Source organism: Nycticebus coucang, chromosome 4 (genome assembly GCF_027406575.1).
Source record: "Nycticebus coucang isolate mNycCou1 chromosome 4, mNycCou1.pri, whole genome shotgun sequence".
NCBI classification, from domain to species: Eukaryota; Metazoa; Chordata; class Mammalia; order Primates; family Lorisidae; genus Nycticebus; species Nycticebus coucang.
In genome coordinates, this window is record NC_069783.1 from 101,938,608 (window position 1) to 101,959,885 (window position 21,278).

The following is a 21,278-nucleotide window of genomic DNA, read 5'->3' on the forward strand; positions in this document are numbered from 1 at the left end:
ACGATTTTATATTTCTGCCTCTCACCACAAATACCGCATGTCATATCCTCCTCTCAGATGATGTCCTTGCCTTCTACTAAGAAAACAGAAACAGTTCAAAGAGGAACTGCCTCATCTTCCTTCCATGAAATTTAACATTCCTCCTGCATTGGCTTTTCCTCCTGTAAAAAAGGGACCAAGTATCCATGTGCCTATTATTTTTCACCATCTCTTCTTACTCTCTTACTTCTTCATCAACTTTGCTCTTGGATTATGCCTTATGGTGATCTGTTTTTATGCTTTTGTTCTCGCTTGGTTCATTCGCCTATGCCTTCTTTGTGCAGACATGCAGAGAACATAAGAAGAAAAACCCAGAGGTCCCTGGCAATTTTGCAGAATTTTCCAAGAAGTGCTGTGAAAGGTGGAAAGCAATGTCTGGGAAAGAGAAGTCTAAATTTGATGAAAGGGCAAAGGCTGATAAAGTCCGCTCTGATCAGGAAATGAAGGATTAGGGACCAGCTAAAGGAGGAAAGAAGTTGAAGGACCCTAATGCCCCCAAGAGGCCATCGTCTGGATTTTTCCTCTTCTGTTCAGAATTCTGCCCCAAGACCAAGTCTACACATCCTGGTATCTCCATTGGAGATGTGGCAAAAAAAACTGGGTGAGATGTGGAATCACTTAAGTGATAGTGAAAAGCAGCCTTACATCAGCAAGGCAGCGAAGCTGAAGGAGAAGTATGAGAAGGATGTCACTGACTATAAGTCTAAAGGAAAGTTTGATGGCGCAAAGGGTCCCACTAAAGTTGCCAGGAAAAAGGTTGAAGAGGAAGATGAAGAAGACGAGGAAGAAGAAGAGGAGGAGGAGGAGGATGAATGAAAAACTGTTTATCTGTCTCCTTGTGAATACCTTAGAGCAGGGGAGCGCCGTAAATGACACATCTCTTAATTGAGAAATGTCTATTGCCCTCATTAGGTTTAATCACAAAATTAGATCACGATCATATGATCATATTGTAATATCAAAGTGCTCTAGAAATTGCCACTGGTTTACACGAAGTGGCCATGGATGTCTGGAGCACCTTGAAACTGTATCAAAGTTGTACATATTTCCAAACATTTTTAAAATGAAAAGGCACTCTCGTGTTCTCCTCACTCTGTGCACTTTGCTGTTGGTGTGACAAGGCATTTAAAGATGTTTTTGACATTTTGTTTTAATTTGTAAGGTGGTGTTAACTAGATGGTTATTGGCTAGAAATCCTGAGTTATCAACTGTACATATCTATAGTTTGTAAAAAGAACAAAAAAACCAAGACCAACTCTTGCTGCTCCTTGCTTGGCTTTAAGGCCATGGTGAAAGATGCCCTTTGAATGGGCCATCGCTCAGGGTGTGCACTGTGAGCTGGACCTGTTGACACTGTGGCGGGCATCCACTTAGCTTCAGGTTGTCTTGTTTTTGTATATAGTAACAGCATTCTGCTGCCATTCTTAGCTGTGGACAAAGAGGGGTCAGCTGGCATGAGAAGTGTTTGGATTTTTTTTTTTAGTTAAGTATAGTAGTTTTTAAACTGTTTTAAAAACAAACCGTAGAACTCTTCATTGTTGGCAAAGCAGCAAGCGGAAGAGCCATTGCATCAGTGGAAGAGCCGTTGCATCAATGGAAGCTCAAGAACCTTCTGTACTTAAACACATTTTCAATGTTCTGTTATTTTTTGTTCGTTTAGAACGTTGAAATGTTTTTGAAGTTAAATAAACAGTATTACATTAAAAAAATTATTTCTCAACGTTAAGTAAATGTGTAAGCCATTCCTTAACCCTACAGTTCTCAACCCTACAGTTCCCTACCATTTCACAGCCAAACTTCCTGAAAAAATGATAAGAATGATTTATAATTGCTGCCTCCCCTTCATTGCAGTTCATTCTCATCCAACTCACTGCAACCCAGGATCCTGATCCCACCACCCAGCCTGTTTGGGTGAGGCAGGAAATAACCTCTCTGTTGTATGAGACAGCAGCACTCCTGACTGCAGGTCTCCTTGGACTTCTATGGCAGCCCACATACCTGGCCTCTCCCAATCTGACGGATTTTCTTAGTCTCTTTTGCAGGCTCCTTCTCTGTAATCTGTAATCTTATTGGTTATAAGCCTTTTGCTCTTACATAATCACCATTTCTCTTTATGTAATTTCAATCACGGCATGTAAAAAATATTAGGCATTTGTTGATGATGCCCACATGTGTATTTCCAGCCTTTAGCGGAAATCTCCAATTCTCATATCCAACTGACTTGAGATCTGCATCTGAGTGGCAACAGGTAACTTAACAAAATAGTCACTTGATTCCACACCCAAACCCCTAAAATTGCCTCCCTGATAGTTTTATCTTTCTCAGTCAATGGCTTTACCATTTATTCAGTCACTTAGACCAGAAAACAAGAAGTCAACATGTCCTTCCTCGTTACAGTATATCCTTTCCTTCCAATCCATCTGGAAGGCTCTACCCAGAGAACACCTGTTCTATGCAACCACTTCTCTCCATATTCATGGCCACCACCCTAATTTAAACCACTATAGAGTTTGGCAGCAGCCTCCTAAGTTATCTCTGTTCTTTTCTTCTTGCTACCACACAACTGCCCTGAGTGATATTTTCACTTGTAAGTTAGAATGACACACACCTGCTTAAATTGTTGTAGCCATCGTCTCTGCACTTGGAATCAAAGTCAAAATCCTTAATACAGTCAGAGGCCTCCGTAATCTGGCTTCTATCATTTGATGATCCTGATGACTCTGTCACTAATCAAGCTTCTCCTTGTTTACTGAGCACATCAGTCTCTTTACAGCATTAAGGCTTGTGGCACAGGAGAGTTTCTCCTTGTGGACTCCCCCCCACACACACACCAGTTCTTCCCATGGCTGTGTCCTCTGTCATTCGTGTCTCAGGTCATATTTAATACCACTCTTGAGCTCTTCCTTGAACACCTAGACAGAATCCTTCTAACATTACCTATTCCCACCTAAACCCTAATGTATCACTGGGTTTCCCATTTTCCACATCTGTTTATGTGCATAGACACAAACGTAGTGGTGCACACAGATAAGTCTATCTCACACACAAACACCAAACAAATTTCAATCCTGAGGGGAAAACACCCAGACCCATGCTTCTTCCCTTTAACCTGACATTTGAGAAATTCACATCTTCTATATGCGGTAGCTGAATCTGGCAGAGGGGACAGTGAGTAGAACTTGCCACTCACATTAGAAACAAAGAAAATTTTCAAGACACACTAAGATTTCTAATACTTGGCAACTCCACGGAAGAGGAGTACAGCGTGAGAACAGAATCAGGGACAGAGACTCCAAGAGGGACGATGTGGATCAATTGAAGCTGGTGAGAGACTGGGTTAAGGGAGAGAGGAACAGCACAAGGACTTGAGAGAAAGACCCAAGTGGGACAGTCTCAGGAGGTCATGGACAACTGATGTGGACACACAACAGAGGCCTGCAGAGAGGGCCTCCTTCCTTTCACCCCACTCCCTTTCTATTTCTTCCTGGCTCCATATGAAAGAGAGAGGACCTGTGGGCATCAACAGCTCAGATCCCTTGCCTCTGATCATACATGCAAGATGAGCTGGAAGACCTCTGGCCCCAAACCATTCTGCAAACCAGGGCACAAATGGTGTTCTATTTCACCTGTGAATAATTGGCTATTTGCCTCAGGTAAGACACACTCATTCTCCCCACTTCGAGGAAGATTCTGCTTTCAAACTTTTCATAATTGCTGAGTACCCACAGATACCTTGCTCAATCCTCGTTTTTGAGCTTCCTCAAACCCAAGACCAAGGAACCATTTGTTGGCTTCCACAGGGCTGCTTGCCAAGGGCAGTGTTGTGTTCCGTAAGAGTGTGTTCTTCCTATCTGAGTGAGCAGAGGACAATTTTTTAGCATTCTGAGCAGGACACAAGATGAGGGGCTGTTAGGAGAAAATGAGCACACAATGCCCCATTGGTCCAAGATGCTGTGGGAATCTAACAGACATGCACCAATTGTCCCTTGAGCTGCAGCTCAGAGTGCCCCAGGAATCAGGAACTAAAAAGTCAGGAGAATGGGAGGCAAATAATAAAATATTAGACATATTACAGGATGAGATTGTCTTTTTATTTTTTTGTCCTGAAGCCAACTGAGCAGTTTCAATGATCATGTAAGCTGCTCTATTTATGCTCCTCTGAAATCAAGGCCATTCAGAAACAGAGAGCTAGTCAGCACCTGATGGCCTGACATAAAATTGTGTACACTTTTATGCTCTGAAATAAGGTGATCTGCATAACCTGGGAAAGCAGCGTACCCTGACATGAGGAAAGTTGATGTAGATTGGTAAAAAGACACACAGAAGCTGCAAAAACTCAGGAGCAGAAACCGTCATGATCAGAGAATGAACTAGTGTTAAATTAGTGAAATGCTGGGTTATCAGCATGAGCATTCTGTGTGCACATAAACTGCAGGTAATTTAGCACTAATTACTAGAAAGCTGTAATGACCTCTCTGGCATTTGTCTATGTTTATACAAGTTTGACTCTCTTGTATTTCTTTTTGTCATTCTAGCTTCCATTAAGTCAACTGGGAGGGTGTAGCACATGGCTGTGAAGATAGCATGAAACATCAGGCTTGGTATTTCCAGATGGAGAGCTTCAGCTACTCCAGTAATTCCTGTGAGCAGTGCAGGGAGTCTTTTCAATATATGTGCATGCTTCTACATATCAGTGTGTTTATTTTTCATAATATCATCTGTCTACATTACAGAAACCACTGGTATGATCATTTCAACTTTGCTGTGTTTGAAAAGCTAATAGAACAAAATTCAAACAAAAGAAATTAAAGTGTCAATTAACTTAGCAAGATCTTCACTCCAGAATCAACTTCCTTGTGACCTTCAAGGGTAAACTTCTGCCAACACAGAGCCATGAAAGGCAGATCTGGGACTGAGAAACCTTGCTAAACTGTCTCTCCACACTCCTGTAGACAGAGGCTGTTTGAAAGACTCAGGAGGAATGAAAGTATGGGATGCTGTTGCAATAGTCCTCATTGGATTATACATAAGACTTTTGGTTGAATTTTAGCAGATTCATTAATACCCTGCCTTCTTTGTTTACCTCTTTTTCTCCTTTTATAATCTGTTTGCTGTTGGCTTGTGTGACTCACTATTTCCTGACTCTCCTTTCATCATCTCACACTGAACGTCTTTGTCATGTTGGAAAATAAGAACACACACTGAAATCTAGTGTTAAATTTTTGTTGTTAATTGTTGTGAAAACCTCAGTAACAATAATATGAACAAGATACACTTTGTCACTAAAGAATTTAAGTCTTCCATAATATCACCATATTGTTTTTTATTTTTGTCTATATATCACATGTTGGTCCCATCTGCTACTAGACTCTGAAGTCCTTGGAGACAAAACTGAGTCTTGGTCACATTTGATTCCTAAGCATCCAGCAAATGTCTGCCACACCATAGGCACATATTAAATAGTTGTTTTTTTTCTTTTTGAGACAGAGTCTCACTTTGTCACCCTTGATAGAGTGCCATGGTGTCACTGCTCATAGCAACCTCCAATTCCTGGGCTTAGGCGATTCTCTTGCCTCAGCCTCCTGAGTAGCTGGGACTACAGGAGCCTGCCACAATGCCTGACTATTTTTTGTTGCAGTTTGCCTGGGGCTGGGTTTGAACCCTCCATCCTTGGTATATGGGGCCAGCACCCTACCCACTCAGCCATAGATGCCTCCCAGTTGCATTATTTTTTAAAAACAGGTCCTTTGGAAGAGTCCATGGAGGACATAGGTATTAATATATTAATGCAACACTCTGGGAGGCTGATGCAGGTGTATTGCCTGAGTTCAGGAGTTCAAGACCAGCCTGAGCAAGATGGAGACCCATCTCTACTAAAAATAGAAAAACTAGTCTGGCATTGTGTCAGGCACTTGTAGTCCCAGCTACTCTACTTCGGAGGCTGAGGCAAGAGGATCACTTGAACTTAAGAGTTTGAGGTTGCTGTGAACTATGATGCCACTACGGCACTGTACCCAGGACAACCAAGTGACACTCTGTCTAAAAAAAAGTAATTTAATATATATACATATATATACACACATACACACACATATAATATATATATATATAATTAAGTAATAAAATTATTAGAGGAGGTAAGAACCCCGAGGGCCAAACGGTTACATGATATTAAAATGGTTTTAAAAGGTTCACAATATTGGGGCGCTGAGGGAAAAAAAAAAAAGGTTCACAATATTAAAAGACACAAGCAAATTTGAGTATTTTATTCATTTATTTACTAATATCTAATGCCTATTATGAGCTAAAGAAGCAGCAGTAAAGAAACACACAAGATCTTTCTCACAAGTAGGTATAAGGTAAAAGACAGAAAATTAACTACACACACATGCACACACATTCCACACAGCTCTAGGAGAACGAGGAAGTCAGGGAAGAGGGCTAGAAATTTCTGGAAGGGATGTGGCACACTGACAGTTAGTTTTGGTAACTAGGGGCAGCCTTCCCAAGGTACCTCTGATCCAGCACAGCAGGGAAGTAAGGGGATGAGCAAGAATGCGGGGCAGCGAAGGCTCTAGGGAGAAGTGCTCCCGCATGCTCAAAAAATTACTCAGAGACCATTCCAACTATAGCAGAGTGAATTTAGAGGTAAAGAGAAGGGAAGGTCAGAGAAACACCGTGTCTAATTTGCAGGTCACAGTAAGAGCTTTTTATTTATTTAGTGAGTGAGATGAGGAGATGTTGAGCAAAGAAATGGGAGGTCAAGACTTTTGTTTTAACAGAGTCCCACTGTGCTGAGAATCAACTGGCTCAATCAGAAGTAAGGATATGTAATACATTTATTTAAAAAAATGGAATATCTCAAAGTGGTTTTGATTTGCATTTCTCTGATGATTAAACATGACATAACCTGCCACTTTGAGATATCATCTAACTCCAGTAAGAGTAGCCCATATAACAAAATCCCAAAACTACAGAAGTTGGCATGGATGCAGAGAAAAGGGAACACTTCTGCAATGCTAGTGGGAATGCAACTTAATACATAACTTTTGGAAAGAAGTTTTGAGAACACTCAGGTATCTAAAAATAGACCTGCCATTTAATCCTGTAATTCCTCTACTGTGTATATCCAAAACACACAAAAAAATCACTTTACAACAAAGATAATTGCACCAGATTATTCATTGCACCTCAATTCATAATAGCCACATCATGGAAGAAGCCCAGATGCACATCAACCCATGAATGGATTAATAAATTAATCCATATGGTATATGTATACCATGGAATATTATGCAGCCTTAAAAAAGATAGAGCCTTTACCTCTTTTATGTTTACGTGGATGGAGCTGGAACATATTCTTCTTAGTAAAGTATCTCAAGAATGGAAGAAAACGTATCCAATGTACTCAGTACTATTATGAAACCAATTTACAATTACTCACACTTTCATATGAAAGATAAATGACAACTATAGCCCAGGATGAAGAAGGGAAAAGGAGGGGCATGGGAGGAGAGGGGAGAGGTTGGATAGAGGGAGGGTAAATGGCAGGACTATACCTATGGTGCATATTGCAAAGGTACATGTCTAATCTATTAAGTATAGAGTATAAATGTCTTAACATAATAATTAAGTAAATGACGTGAAGGATATATTAACTAGTTTGATATAAGCATTCCAAATTGTATATAAAATCAACACATTGTATCCCATAAATGCATTAATGTATATATGATCTATGCGTATATGACTTAATAAAAATATATAAAAACAAAAAATATGGAAATATATTTTAAGTAAATATGGTAGTATCTTGAGCTATTCTGTTAGAGAAAGTAATAGAGGTGATAGATGGGGTCATTATGAAAGTTTTGAGACACAGAAAAACTGGAAATATAAAAACTATGCTGATGGAAACAAATGAAGCCCTCCCAGCGGCACCAATAAGCCAAGCAAGTTGAAACTTGCACATGTGAATTAGAAAGAATGCAGTCAATGGTGTTTCTTAGAAGTGAAATAACGAACGATAACACAGTCTGTCTCAAAACTCTTGTAGTCACCTATGTAGAAATCAGTAAGAATTCCCATTCTATTTTGAAGGTTCAACCAATAAGATTTTGTGATATGTGATGGAAAATGAAAAAGAAAAGAAATCAAAGATTATTTTAAGGTTTTGTTCTAAACTACTGAAAGGATGAATTTGCCATTAGCCAGAAAAGATAAGAAAATTTTGCAGATCAAGGTGATATGGGGGAAGTGAAATATCATAAATTCAGCTGGGATTCAGCACATAGATCCATGAGATTGAAGGAGATGCCCTAAAAAATGAATGCTGATAGGAATGATCAGAGGTCTAGGGAATAATCAAATGTACAGGTCAGAATTATGAGGAAAAAGTAAAACAGGAGGTGAAGAAGCAGCTAAAGAAGTAGGGAGAAAACCTGGTGACCATACGTTCATGGAAGCCAACTGAAGAAATGTTTCAAGGATGAGAGTGACCGAATGTGTTAAATCATTAGAGTAAAGAAAGCAAGAGAAAGACTAAAATATTATTATTTTATTATATATAGTTTTTAGCTTTAACTTATATTTCTCTCATACATCCTTTTTCTGTATCCAAGTGTTTACATCTTGCCCCATTTGTATTATAATTCTCATGATAAACCTATATAAATAGATACACAGGTGTATGTCTACATTATTGGGATATACTTTTTTCTTAACTATGTTAGAAACATCCTTACCTCTTGCTCTTAAATAGTTCAGTATGTGTTTCCTGAGAATCAAAACACTCTCATATATATTGGTAATATGGTTAGCCATAAACTGAAGATTGCATATAATGATCTCATCTATTGTTCCCACTTAATTTTTTTCACTTTTCCCCAAAATGTCTTTCACAGCTAATATTTTCCTAGTGTCAGATTAAAATCAGCCTCATGCATTGCAATTAGTTGTCAGTCATGTCTCTTTGTCTCTTTTAATTTGAAATAATTTCTGAGCCTTTTCATGTCTTTTCTGACTTTGATATTTTGTAAAAGTACAAAACAATTAATTTTTTTATAGTGTACCTAAGTTTGAATTCATCTAATGTTTTCTCTTGATTAGATTATTCATTTTAGGCAGGAAGACCATCAGGAGGATATTATACCTTTCTGAGAACATTTTATTAGTAGGCAAATGAATTTTTTTCCAATATTGAAATGATGTGAGGTATGATATCTTGGTTAAGATGGTGTTGGCTAGATTTCTCTGCAATAGGGTTTCTAATTTTCTTTTTTAGTAATTTATAGGGAGATAATTTGAAACATGTAAATACCTAGTTCTATATTACACTTTCACCTTTAAATTTTAAAACACATTGATATTTTTTCTAACTCTACTATCCTTTTTATATTGGTCAATTGATACTCTCTTGTAAGGATGAGCTTACCGTCTTTCATTTTTTATTATATGGTCATTTGTTCAGCTTGTTTAATATCATTATGTATTAGTTGGCTTAAGAATATTAAATGGGTCCTAATTTGTTGCTATAATTATTTATTTTTATGCCAAAGTCCCAGAATTGGCCTGTCAGATCCTATCCACTTTAGCTCCTGGGCCCCTGTGACATGCTCCCATTGTCCTTTAAGCACATCTTCATTTTCTGTTGCCATAGATGTCCCAGGATCATTGTGACATTCCCCTGTCCAAGCCTTGGAATGAGTCATTTATTTGAAGAGATATGTTTTCTTTTATTGGAGAATGTTACTTAGAAACGAAAAGCTGGATGTTTTTAGGCCTTTTGTATATTTCCTCTATGAAAGATCTGTTCAACCCTTATTGTTTTTTAAAATCTATTTTCTGAGTTTTCCTTAAAAGTAAAGAATTCTGTATACAAGGCCTTTGTTACATCAATCTATCTCTCTAATCTCCAGATTTGTGGCTTGACTATCAATTTTCTTTTTTTTTTTTCGACTATCAATTTTCTTAAGTGTGAGTGATGAACAATTTAAAAGATAATAATGTCTATTCTGTCAACTTTTCCTTTTACATGTATTGCTTCCTGTATCCTAGCAATTAATTTTCACCTACTTCAAGTTAAAACAAAAATTCTTAGTAATGTCATTGAGAATGGTAGATTATGAACTTCCAAAATTCCTCTGTTTAATAAAAGCAAAGAGAAAGTCGCCAAAATGATCAAAGCCAACTATTTCAGAACTCTGAAAATTAACCATTTTCAAGAATCCTCAGGGGCCATTTATTTAAGAAAAAAAAGCTAAATCTCAGTGACAGTGAGTTTTATGACATTTTATCTTGTCTAATTCCTCATCCTTCTCCAGCTTCCCTATCTCAAAAGTCAACATCTCACATTTTACAGTGAAAAACACTATTCAAGCACAAGTGGAGAGGTAAGTATAAGTTGAGCTCTTTTAAGACTCTGTTCTCAGAGAAGTATCATTCTTTGGCCTATTTGGCCATTCTCTGTAAAACTTCACTCTCAAGACTTTCATTTATTTTATATGATTCAGAACTCAATTGTACAAAAGTAGCATTTTATTCAGAGTTATTTAGCAAAAGGAAACAGAAACAATTGTTTAACATTGCAATTGCCTAGGAGGTGATAACAGGATAAACTAAAAACCTAGGGAATGAGATTTCAGAAGGGGACGCCAAAAAATTCAATATGGTTATGGGAATACAGAAAGTCACACCAACATGCAGGATACCATCTTCATAAAAGACTGGAAAAGTATGTAAGATTTCACCTCTTGCAGCTCTTGAGACTTTTGTGAAAACAGGGAATGAATGGAAGGTAGACTTACAAACTGCCCAACTGAATGTTGTAGACATTCCCCAACATATACACAACCCCCCCAGCAAAAAATAGGGGCTAATTCTTTTCTGGAATTAAACAAATTCTCTGCAAGTCATCATTAAACTAAACAAACAATGTTGTCAGTGGAGACTACAACAGATAATATAGACTTTATGAAATTAGTTCAGGAAAGCTTCTAAACAACAATAAAACCAGCAATAACAAAAGTAAGTAGCAACAACAAATCTGGAGTGGAGGGAAAATCTGACATATTGTGTAATACCACCTTATATTTAATATTAATTATATTATACCTATATAATATATAGGTATATTAATATATATTATACTGATTTAAATGTCTTCTTTTCAAAAAATATTAGAAGGCATGAAAAAAATGTATGAAAGTATGAACCAAATATAGGAAAATGCAAGCAATAGAAACTTTTGTTGGACTTACTTGACAAAGATTTTTTAAACATTTAAATATGTTCAAATAATTAAAAAAAAAAAAAAACTATGTTTGGGCTCAGTGCCTGTAGCTCAGAAGCTAGGGCCTTGGCCACATACATTGAAGCTGGCAGGTTTGAACCCAGCCTGGACCTGCCAAACAACAATGACAACTACAATGAAAAAATAGCTGGGCATTGTGTAGGGTGCCTATAGTCCACGCTACTTGGGAGGCTGAGGCAAGGGAATCGCTTAAGCCGAAGATTTTGAGGTTGCTGTGAGTTGTGATACTATAGCACTCTACCAAGGGGCTGTGAGACTCTGTCTCAAAAAAAAAAAGAAAAAAAAAAACTATGTCTGGAGAATTAAAGTATGAGCATAATGTCTCACTAAATAGAAAAATCAATAAAGATATGGCAATTACAAAAAAATAGAAATTCTAGGGTTGAAAAGTTAAATATTTGAAGTGTAAATAAACTAGAGAGACTCAAGAGCAGTTTTGAGCAGTCAGAGAAAATAATCAGCTAACTACAATAGACCAATTGAAATTATGCAGTCTAAGGAACACAGACATTTTTAAAAATTTAGAAGAATAAACAGAATTCTATAAAGCCTTATAACAACATCAAACATATCAACATATTTATAATGGAAATTTTAAATGAAGAGGAGAGAAATAAGTAGAAAGATTATTTGAGAATATAATGGCTAAAAACTCACCATATTTGACAAAAGTATTACTATACATATCCAAAAATGTCAAGGCTATCTGCAACTAAGATAAACTTAAAGAAATCTACAATTGTATACATAATTATCAAACTCTGAAAAGTCAAGGACAGAATCTTGAAAGCAAAATGAAAAAAAGACTTATCATGTACCAGGGCTCCTGAATAAATAAAATAGCTTTTTTTTCTTTAGAAACTATGGAAGGCAAAAGGCAGTGAGATACCATATTCAAGTCAATAGAAAACAGAAAAGTACAAAAGACTGCCAAACAAGAATTCCATATTCAGTAAAACTGTTTTTCAAAACTTAAGGAGAAAATAAAAGATATCCTTATAAAAAAAACACAGAGAATTTCCTTTAGCAGAGCCATGCTATAAGTAACATATCAAAAGATATATTTTAGAATGAGAATTAACAGGAAAAAAAAGCCAGGTAGTAAGTAAAATGCACATAAAGAAAAGATACCAATAAAGAAAACTACATAGGTAAATATAGAACAGAGTATAAATGTATTTTTGTTTGTAACCTATTTTTTCTATTTGACTTAAACACATTTTATGAAGCATTAATTATAGATTTTGATAGGTGTGCTATATATAAAGATGGAATTTATATGACAATAACAACAGAAGACAGGAGACAGAAACAGAGATATATAAAAGGAAAGTTTTTTTTTTTTATATATACTATTGACATTAAGTTGGTGCTATCATGAAATAAATTGTTTTAAATTAGGACAGAAATTGTAATCTCCAGAGCGATAACTAAAGAAGATCATTAAAATATATACAGTGCAAGAAATGATAGGGAGAAATGATTGGAAATTAAAATGGTACATGAGAAAGCGTGTATTTAACACAAAAAAACAAAAGAATACAATAATGAAAAATAGAGGAATAAATAAGACGTATTGAAAACAAATTTTAAAATGACAGGCATAAATCCTACCTTATGTCCAATCACATAAATGTAAATGAGTTAAATATTTTAACCAAAAGATAGAGACTGGAAAAATGGATTAAAAACAAACAAGCAAATAAATCATGATATAACTATAGACAAGAGATAAAATTTAAATTGAAATCTACAAATAGGTTGAAGGTAAAATTATAAAAGGTGATATGCAATGCATATAATAACAGAAAGAGTGGTGAGTGGCTATACCAATATCAGACAAAATCATCCATAAAGCAATATCTGTTACTAGAGACAAAGAAGGATATTTTATAATGACAAAGAGTCAATCATTCAAGATTTTAATGCATAATGGGCTTAAAACATACATGGATCTAAAAACAGAGCCCAAAATACATGAAGCAAAAGCTGACAAAATTGGATGGAAAAATAAATAATTCAATAATTACACCTGGAGATATCAATAGTCTACTGTCAATAATGAATAGAGCAATTACACAGATCAATAAATAGAAGACTTTAGCAGTATATTAAATTAACTAAACTTAGTAGGCATTGATACACATTTTAATTAACAACTAGAGAAAATCAATTTGTTGGAAGTACATAAAAACATTCTTCAAGACAATATGCTAAGTCATAAAGCAAATTTCAATATACTTAAAAGAATTGCAACATTAAAATAATAATCTATCACCACAAAGAAATGAGATTACAAACCAAAATAAAAGAATTTGCAAAATTCACATATATGTCAAAATTAATCAGCATACTCAATAATAACTCATGGTGTCCAGGAGTGGTAGCTCATATCTATAGTCCTAACACTCTGGGAGGCCAAGGTGGTAAGGTTGCTTGAAGACAGGAGTGTGAGACCAGTCTGAGCAAAGTGAAATCCCCATCTTGACTAAAAACAGAAAAATTAGCCAGGCAAGGTAGTGCTTGCCTATAATCCCAGCTACTTGGGAGGCTGAGGAAGGAGGATCACTTGAAACCAGGAGTTTGAGTTTGCTGTGAGCTAGGGTGAGGTGATGGTATTCTATGAATAACAAAATGAGACTCTCTCAAAAAAAAATAATAATAATTAATAAATAGGACAAATGAGAAACCACAAAGGCAGTTAAAAGATATTTGGGGGATGGAGGGTCACAGAGTATAGAACACCTCTTGATGGCAACGCACAATTATAAGCAGGACTTTATCTAACAAATGCAATCAGTGTAACCTAATTCTTTGTTGAATCCCAATTAAAAAAAAAGAATACAAAACAATAAAAAATAATTTAAAAAACATATTTGAGACAAATCAAATAAAAATCTGAATGGAGCTATAAAAGTAAAATGATTGATACTAAATGAAAAGCATCATTCACACAAAGAAACATGCACAGATGGCCAACTGGGGCAAGGTGGCTTACTAGAAAATTCTACCAAATATTTAAATAATATTAAAACGATTTTTTTTCAAAAATTCTTCTAAATAAACAAGAGAGAAATTTTGCAACACATGCTATGTGGCTGCTTTTAGCCTGATAAGAAATCAAACAAAAATTAGACTGTAGAGAAATAGCCATTATGAATATAGATTTAATACAATATTACAAATAATATCCAGCCAAAAAAATTTAAAGACCATGGTCAAGTGCAATTTATCCCAAAGATGTAAGAATAGCTCAATCTACAGAAATCAATCAATGTCATATGTCATATTAATTAAATGAATGACAAAATAACATTATCTTAATAGACAATGGCAAAATATTATGTAATTAAACATAATTTTTATTACATAATAAAAGAAGTAACACTCTATGAACATGAAGATGTTTGCTCATATTGATAAAATGCATTTGTGATATACCTACAACTTAAAACTAACACCATTCTTTTCTTATTTAATTTTAATAGATTAAGGGGGTGTAAGAGATGTATTATTACATGGATGAATTATAGTGAAGTCAAGGCTTTAGTGTACTTATTACCTAAATACTGTACATAGAACCCAATAGGTAGTTTTTGATCCCTCATCACTCCCCCACCTTTTCTCCTTTTGAGTCTCCAGAGTGAATTATACCACTTTCTATTACCATATATACCCTCAACTAGCTCCCAGAGATAAGGTAGTACTCACAGTGTTTATTTTTCCATTCCTGAGATACTTCACTTAGGATATAACAGAGAGAATGGCCTGAAAAAAGGGTAAAGGATGTGTTCTGTCTTTTTAAACCATCTCCCATACTTTTGGGGAATTAGAACCTGCATGCCTCCCTCAATCAAGTGGTCAGAAAAGGCAGGGGAGTATCCTTTGTTCTCTGTACCACAGGAGATGACTCCACAGAATTGTCCAGGCAGAAGTCTGGGAGATTTTTGGCAGGTGGAGGTTGCAAGATTTTCTTTGCTGGAAATTGGATCAATCAGAACTATTAACTATAGTTAAACAACAATACCGAAAAGCTGAAAATGCTCCCTTTAAAAATTCTGTAATTCTGCTTATGATTGGGATGATGGCATTTTAAGATGGGAGTCTTCATCCTCATCATTTGCTGACAAATTCATAAACTCCTTTCTCCTATTCGTCAACTAGTTATCCTCATTTTTCTGATGTAGCCTCAAGTATAAGTGCCACATTTTCAATAATAAAGGTAAGTTTCTAGTTCTTTCAAATTGCTCTGAAAGACAATTGAGAAAAATTCTATTCTTCCTTATGATTCAGAGTATTCTATGGTATATGTGGATATGTCCACACAAAGATCATCTAAGACTACTATGAACACCTTTGTAAACACAAACTAAAAAACTAGAAGAAATTGACAAAGCTTTGGATACAATCTCCCAAGGTATATATGCACAAATCAGAGAATACTACTACAATTATTGCTTAAGGAATCTCCATACTGTTTTCCATAGAGATTGTACTGCTTTACACCCTTATCAACAGCATATAACAAAATCCACACCAACATCTTTGGGTTTTTTTGACTTTTTAGTAATGGCCATTCTGGCAGAGGTAAAGTGGTACCTCATTGGGGTTTTACTTTCATTCCTCTAATGATTAGTTATGTTGATCATTTTTTCATATATTGGATGGTCTTTTGCATATCTTATTTTGAAAAATATCTGTTCATGACTTTGTCCCAATTTAAGTGGAGTTATTTGTTTCTTTCTGACTGATTTCTTTGAGTTCCATATACATTCTGAAAATTAGTTCTTTGTCAGATGTATAGTGTGCAAATATTTTCTCCCATTCTGTAGGTTGTCTGTTTATATTGTTAATTACTTCTTTTATTGGGCAGAAACTTCTTGTTTTTAATCCTGTTTATATGCTGAATCAAATTTATTGATTTGCATAAACTCAGATGATTCAACTGGGATGAATACGGGGATGAAATACACTTGACTATGGTAAATTATTTATCTGGTGGGCTATTGGATTCAGTTTCCTAGAATATTATTGAGGATTTCTGCATCTATTTTCATGAGAGATATTACATTTATTTATTTATGTATGTTATTTTCTGGTTTTGGTATTAGAATAATACAGGAAGACCCCAGGTTTGGTTGGAACAGGTGCATTTATCCATAACCTGTAGTAGCCTGCATTTGTAAGTGTTAGTCACATGCTAGTCAGATATTTGTAACTCAGAACTTGCTATAAAAGCATCCATTAGTAAGTATGAGCTATTTGTAAGTAAATGTGAGATGTGAGATGTTCGTAACTCAGTGACTGCCTATACTGGCTTCGTTGGGTCAGATAGGAAAGATTGCCTCCTGCTTGATGTTGTGGATAAGTTTCAGTAAGATGAATATCACTTCTTTTTCATAGGTCCAATAGAATACAGCTGTGAATCTGTCTGATCCTGGACTTTTTATTTTTTCTTGGTAGACTTATTAAATAGTCAATTTTGCTATTCATTATTAGTCTGTTCAGGATTTCCATTTCTTCCCACTTCAAGCTTGGGTGGTTGTATCCAAAAAATTTTCCATTTCCTCTAGATTTTTTTAGTTTATGTACATAAACTGGATAATCTTTAGTGTTTCTGGGGTATCAGTTTTAATGTCTCCTTTTTTATTTCTGATTGAGATTATTTGAATCATCTCTCTTCCTTTCTTGGTCAATCTAGCTAGTGGTCTATTAAATTTTTTTATTCGTTCCATAGAACCAACATTTTGTTTCATTGACTCTTTTTACTTATTTTTTCAATATCATTTAATTTTTCTTTGATCTTTGCTTTCCTTTTTTTTCTTCTGATAGCTTTGGGTTTGTCTTATTCTTGTTTTTCTGGTCCATAGAGGTGTGATATTAGGTTGTTAATCTGTGATCTTTCTGCTTTTCATGATTTAGGTATTTTTTATTTTGTATTATAAACCTTTCTGTTCACACTACCTTTTCTATATTCCAATGCTGTTGTCATTCAATTAAATTTTTTTTTAATTTTCATGTTGATCTGGTCATTGACCTAATAATCATTCAGCAGTGGATTGTTCAATTTACATGTATAGTTTTGAGAGTTCTTCTTGAAACTGATTTCTGGTTTTATTCCATTGCACTCTGAGAAGGTACATATAGTAATTTTGATTTTGATTTTTCTGAATTTCCAGAAACTTGTTTTGTGGTCAAACATATAGTCTATCTTCGACAATGTTCTATGTGCAGATGAGAAGACTGCATATTGGGCAGTTCTGGGGTAGAATATTTGTAAATGTCTATTAGGTTCATTTATTCTAGGGTCCCATTTAAGTCCAGTGTTTCTGTCTTGATTTTTGATCTTGATGATCTGTCTAGTGCAGTCAGTGGAGTGCTGAAGTCACCCACTACTATTATGTTGCTGTTTATTTTATTTCTTGGGTCTAGTAGTATCTGCTTTATGACTTTATATATAAAATTGTTATGTCTTCTTAACAAATTAAATGGAAATCCTCTTATCATTATATGCTGACAATCTTCTGCTTTTTTACTGTTGTTGATTTAAAGTTTATCTTACATGATAAAAGAATAGCTACTCCTAACCTCTTTTGGTTTACATTTGCTTGAAATATTTTTTCCACCTTTTTACCTTGAGTTTTTGAGATTCTTTATAAGTTAACTGAGGTTTTTTGAGACACCAGATATTTGGGCTAAGTTTTTTAATTTCACTTTATGAGTCCATATCTTTTTTCTGGGGTGCTTTGACTGTTTATATTAAATGTTAATATTGATAAGTGAGGTACAGTTCTAGTCATCCTATTGATTGTTACCTGGTATTCTCCATTGTGGTACAGTTTTAGAACTATGAGTGTTTATTTTTGAGAGTTTTTACACTGAGGAGTATTGATGTTCTTTTCAGTGTTTAGAGCACTGTTGAGCATTCCTTGTAGGGCCAGCCTATAAGTAATGGTAACAAATTCTCTTAGTGTTTGATTATCTGGAAAAGATTTTATTTCTTCTTCCTTTATAAAACATAGTTTTGCAGGATTCACAATTCTTGGCTGACAGTTATTCTATATAAGAAAGAGTACTAATGATGGGATCTCAATATCTCTGGCTTATAAGATTGTTGCTGAAAAGTCTTGTGTTAGGCTGATGGGCTTTCCTTTGTATATTATAGGAACAGGAACAAGATAGTGATGGCTCCTCTTGCTACTTCTATTAACATTCTACTTGATGTTCCATTCAGGGTTAATGAACAAGATAAAAGAATCAAAGGCATCCAGGTTGGAAAAACAAGTAAAACTACTTTTACTCATAGATGCTGGGTACACGTCTATAGAAAACCCAATAAGTTCACAGAAAAACTCTTATAAGTTATGAATAAATTCACAAGATTGTAGAAGACTAGATTAATATATAGGCATTAATTGAATTTTATATACTAACTATGAACAATCCTAAAATAAAATTAAAAAATATTATTTACTACACATATGGCATAAAAAAGAATAAAATTCTTACAATCCATTTAACCAAAGAAGGACCAGACCTAGATACTACAAACTACAAAGCTTCTTTGAAAATTTAAAGAGCTCTAAATAAAAGGAATGTATTTTGTGTTCCTGGATTGGAAGATTTAATATTGTTAAGATGTCAATACTCTTGAAACAGATACATACTTTTATGGAATATCTATTTCCTTTACACTGCTTTTGTTTTTGTTCTAAATGTCTGTGGAAATACCTGAGATAAAGAGTGACCAAAACAATCTTAAAAAAACAAAGGACAGGGGCGGCACCTGTGGCTCAGTGAGTAGGGTGCTGGCCCCATATGCTGAGGGTGGCGGGTTCAAACCCAGCCCCGGCCAAACTGCAACAAAAAATAGCCGGCATTGTGGCGGGCACCTGTAGTCCCAGCTGCTCAGAAGGCTGAGGCAAGAGAATCGAGTAAGCCCAAGAGTTAGAGGTTGCTGTGAGCTGTGTAACGCCACGGCACTTTACCCGAGGGCGGTACAGTGAGACTCTGTCTCTACAAAAAAAAAACAAAAAAAAAAAAAACAAAGGACAAATTTTGACAACTCAAATTTCTCAGTTTCAAAACTTACTAACATGCTATAGCAATCAAGACTGTATGATACTGGCGTAAGAATAGACCTATAAGTCAATGGAATTAAATTGAGATCCCAGAAATAAACCTTTAAATCTCTGGTCTATTTCTTTTGACAAGTCTACCAAAACAGTTCAATGGAGAAAAAATAGTCCCGTTTCAACAAATGATGCTGGACAAGTGGATACACACACACACACACAAAAAGAATGAAGTTATACTAACTTACAACAAATAGAAAATCAACTCAAAAAAAATCAAAGACTTAAATCAAAAAGATAAAAATTATAAACTCTTAGATTAAAAACTAATCATATATCTACATAATATTGGATTGGCATGATTTCTTAAATATGACACCAAAACCACAATCAACTAAAAAAAAAAACAGATAAAGATAAATTTAACTTAAGTATTTAAAATTCTGTGCTTCAAAAGACACTATTAAATAAATAGTTCAAAAAATAGTTCATTAACTATTGAATTAAGCAGGATGAGAACTGTTCTTATTGTCATAATAAGGCAAATTATACTTTTGGTGAAGCTAATTTATTGTGACCTAGTTGACAAGGCCTTAAGTCCTTAGCAAAAAGAGCAGAAGCTTAGGTTTTGTCTTCTACAAATGTTTTTAGTCAGTTAGTGCTTTTGTGTGGCATTGTTCAACTTGTTAGTTTGGTTCTTAAGCTTTTGTCTGTGTTGTAAAATATAGCTTTACAAAATTACTTTTTATATGCACATCAAAATGATCTATCATCTTGTTTAAAATAGTATTCATAACTCACTGAATTAGGTGAGAGCCTTTATAATTCAAGTGAAGACCAATTCATGTTTATTTCCAGATTTTCCATGCTTCTCTATTGATTTATAAGTAGGCCCTTAAACCGGGAGTATAGTGTCCTTATTACTATCATCTCGAAATCAGGTAGTAAAATCCTTCAACTTCATCTTTCTGTTACAAAATTGGTTGTTCTAGGACATTTATATTTCACACAAACTTCAGAGTCAGTCTGTCAATTTCTACAAAAACATATTGAGGTTTTGATTGAGATTGTATTGACTCTATAGAGTAATTTGGAAACACTTTACTGAACAGTATTGAGCATCTCCATTAATAAACAAGGAATAACTCTTTATACCTATAGGTCTCTTTAGATTTCTCTCAGCAATGTTTGGTAGTTTGAGGTATACAGGTCTTAGAAATGTTTTAATATTCATCCGGTGCTATTTCATAGTTTTGCTATCATTTTAAATAGCGTTAGTTTTTTTTAAGTTTACACTTTTAATTGTAAGGGTGCAAAAAATGTATACACATTTTAATAAAGGGAAAAACTGTATTAAAAATTGTAATATTCAGTATAAACCAATAACATTTGTTATCTAGAATATGGTATCTTTTATCTCTTGGGTAATTGCAGAAGGCAATATTAGTAATTTGTGTCTTGTTTATTTCTGAGCTATCTAGATAGATGCTATTAATTTAATTGATCTGCTCAAAGAAGTACCTTTTATTTTATTATGATTATTATTATTATGTTGGTACTTTCTTTTTTGTGGATATCTATTCTTATATTTATTGTTCCCTTTCTTCTATTGCCTTTGGTATAATTTCTGTTCTTTTCCTAATGCCTTAATTTGGAAGTATAGATATGGCCTTTGAAGCCTTATGCTTTTCCAGTATTTCCATTTAATGATATAAATTTTCCACTACACACTCTTTTAACTGCATCCCACATATTTCAGTGGTGAAATCACATTTGCTGTAATGTCATTTTTATTCACTTTAAAATAATTTCTCTTTTCTCTTTTGATTTCTTCATTGATCTATGACTTACTA

At 34.8% G+C, this 21,278-nt stretch overlaps 1 pseudogene; it reads left to right on the top strand.

Moving 5' to 3' along the window:
* Window positions 1-217: 217 nt before the first annotated feature.
* Window positions 218-855, top strand: LOC128584587 (high mobility group protein B3-like; annotated as a pseudogene).
* The last annotated feature ends 20,423 nt before the right edge of the window (window positions 856-21,278 follow it).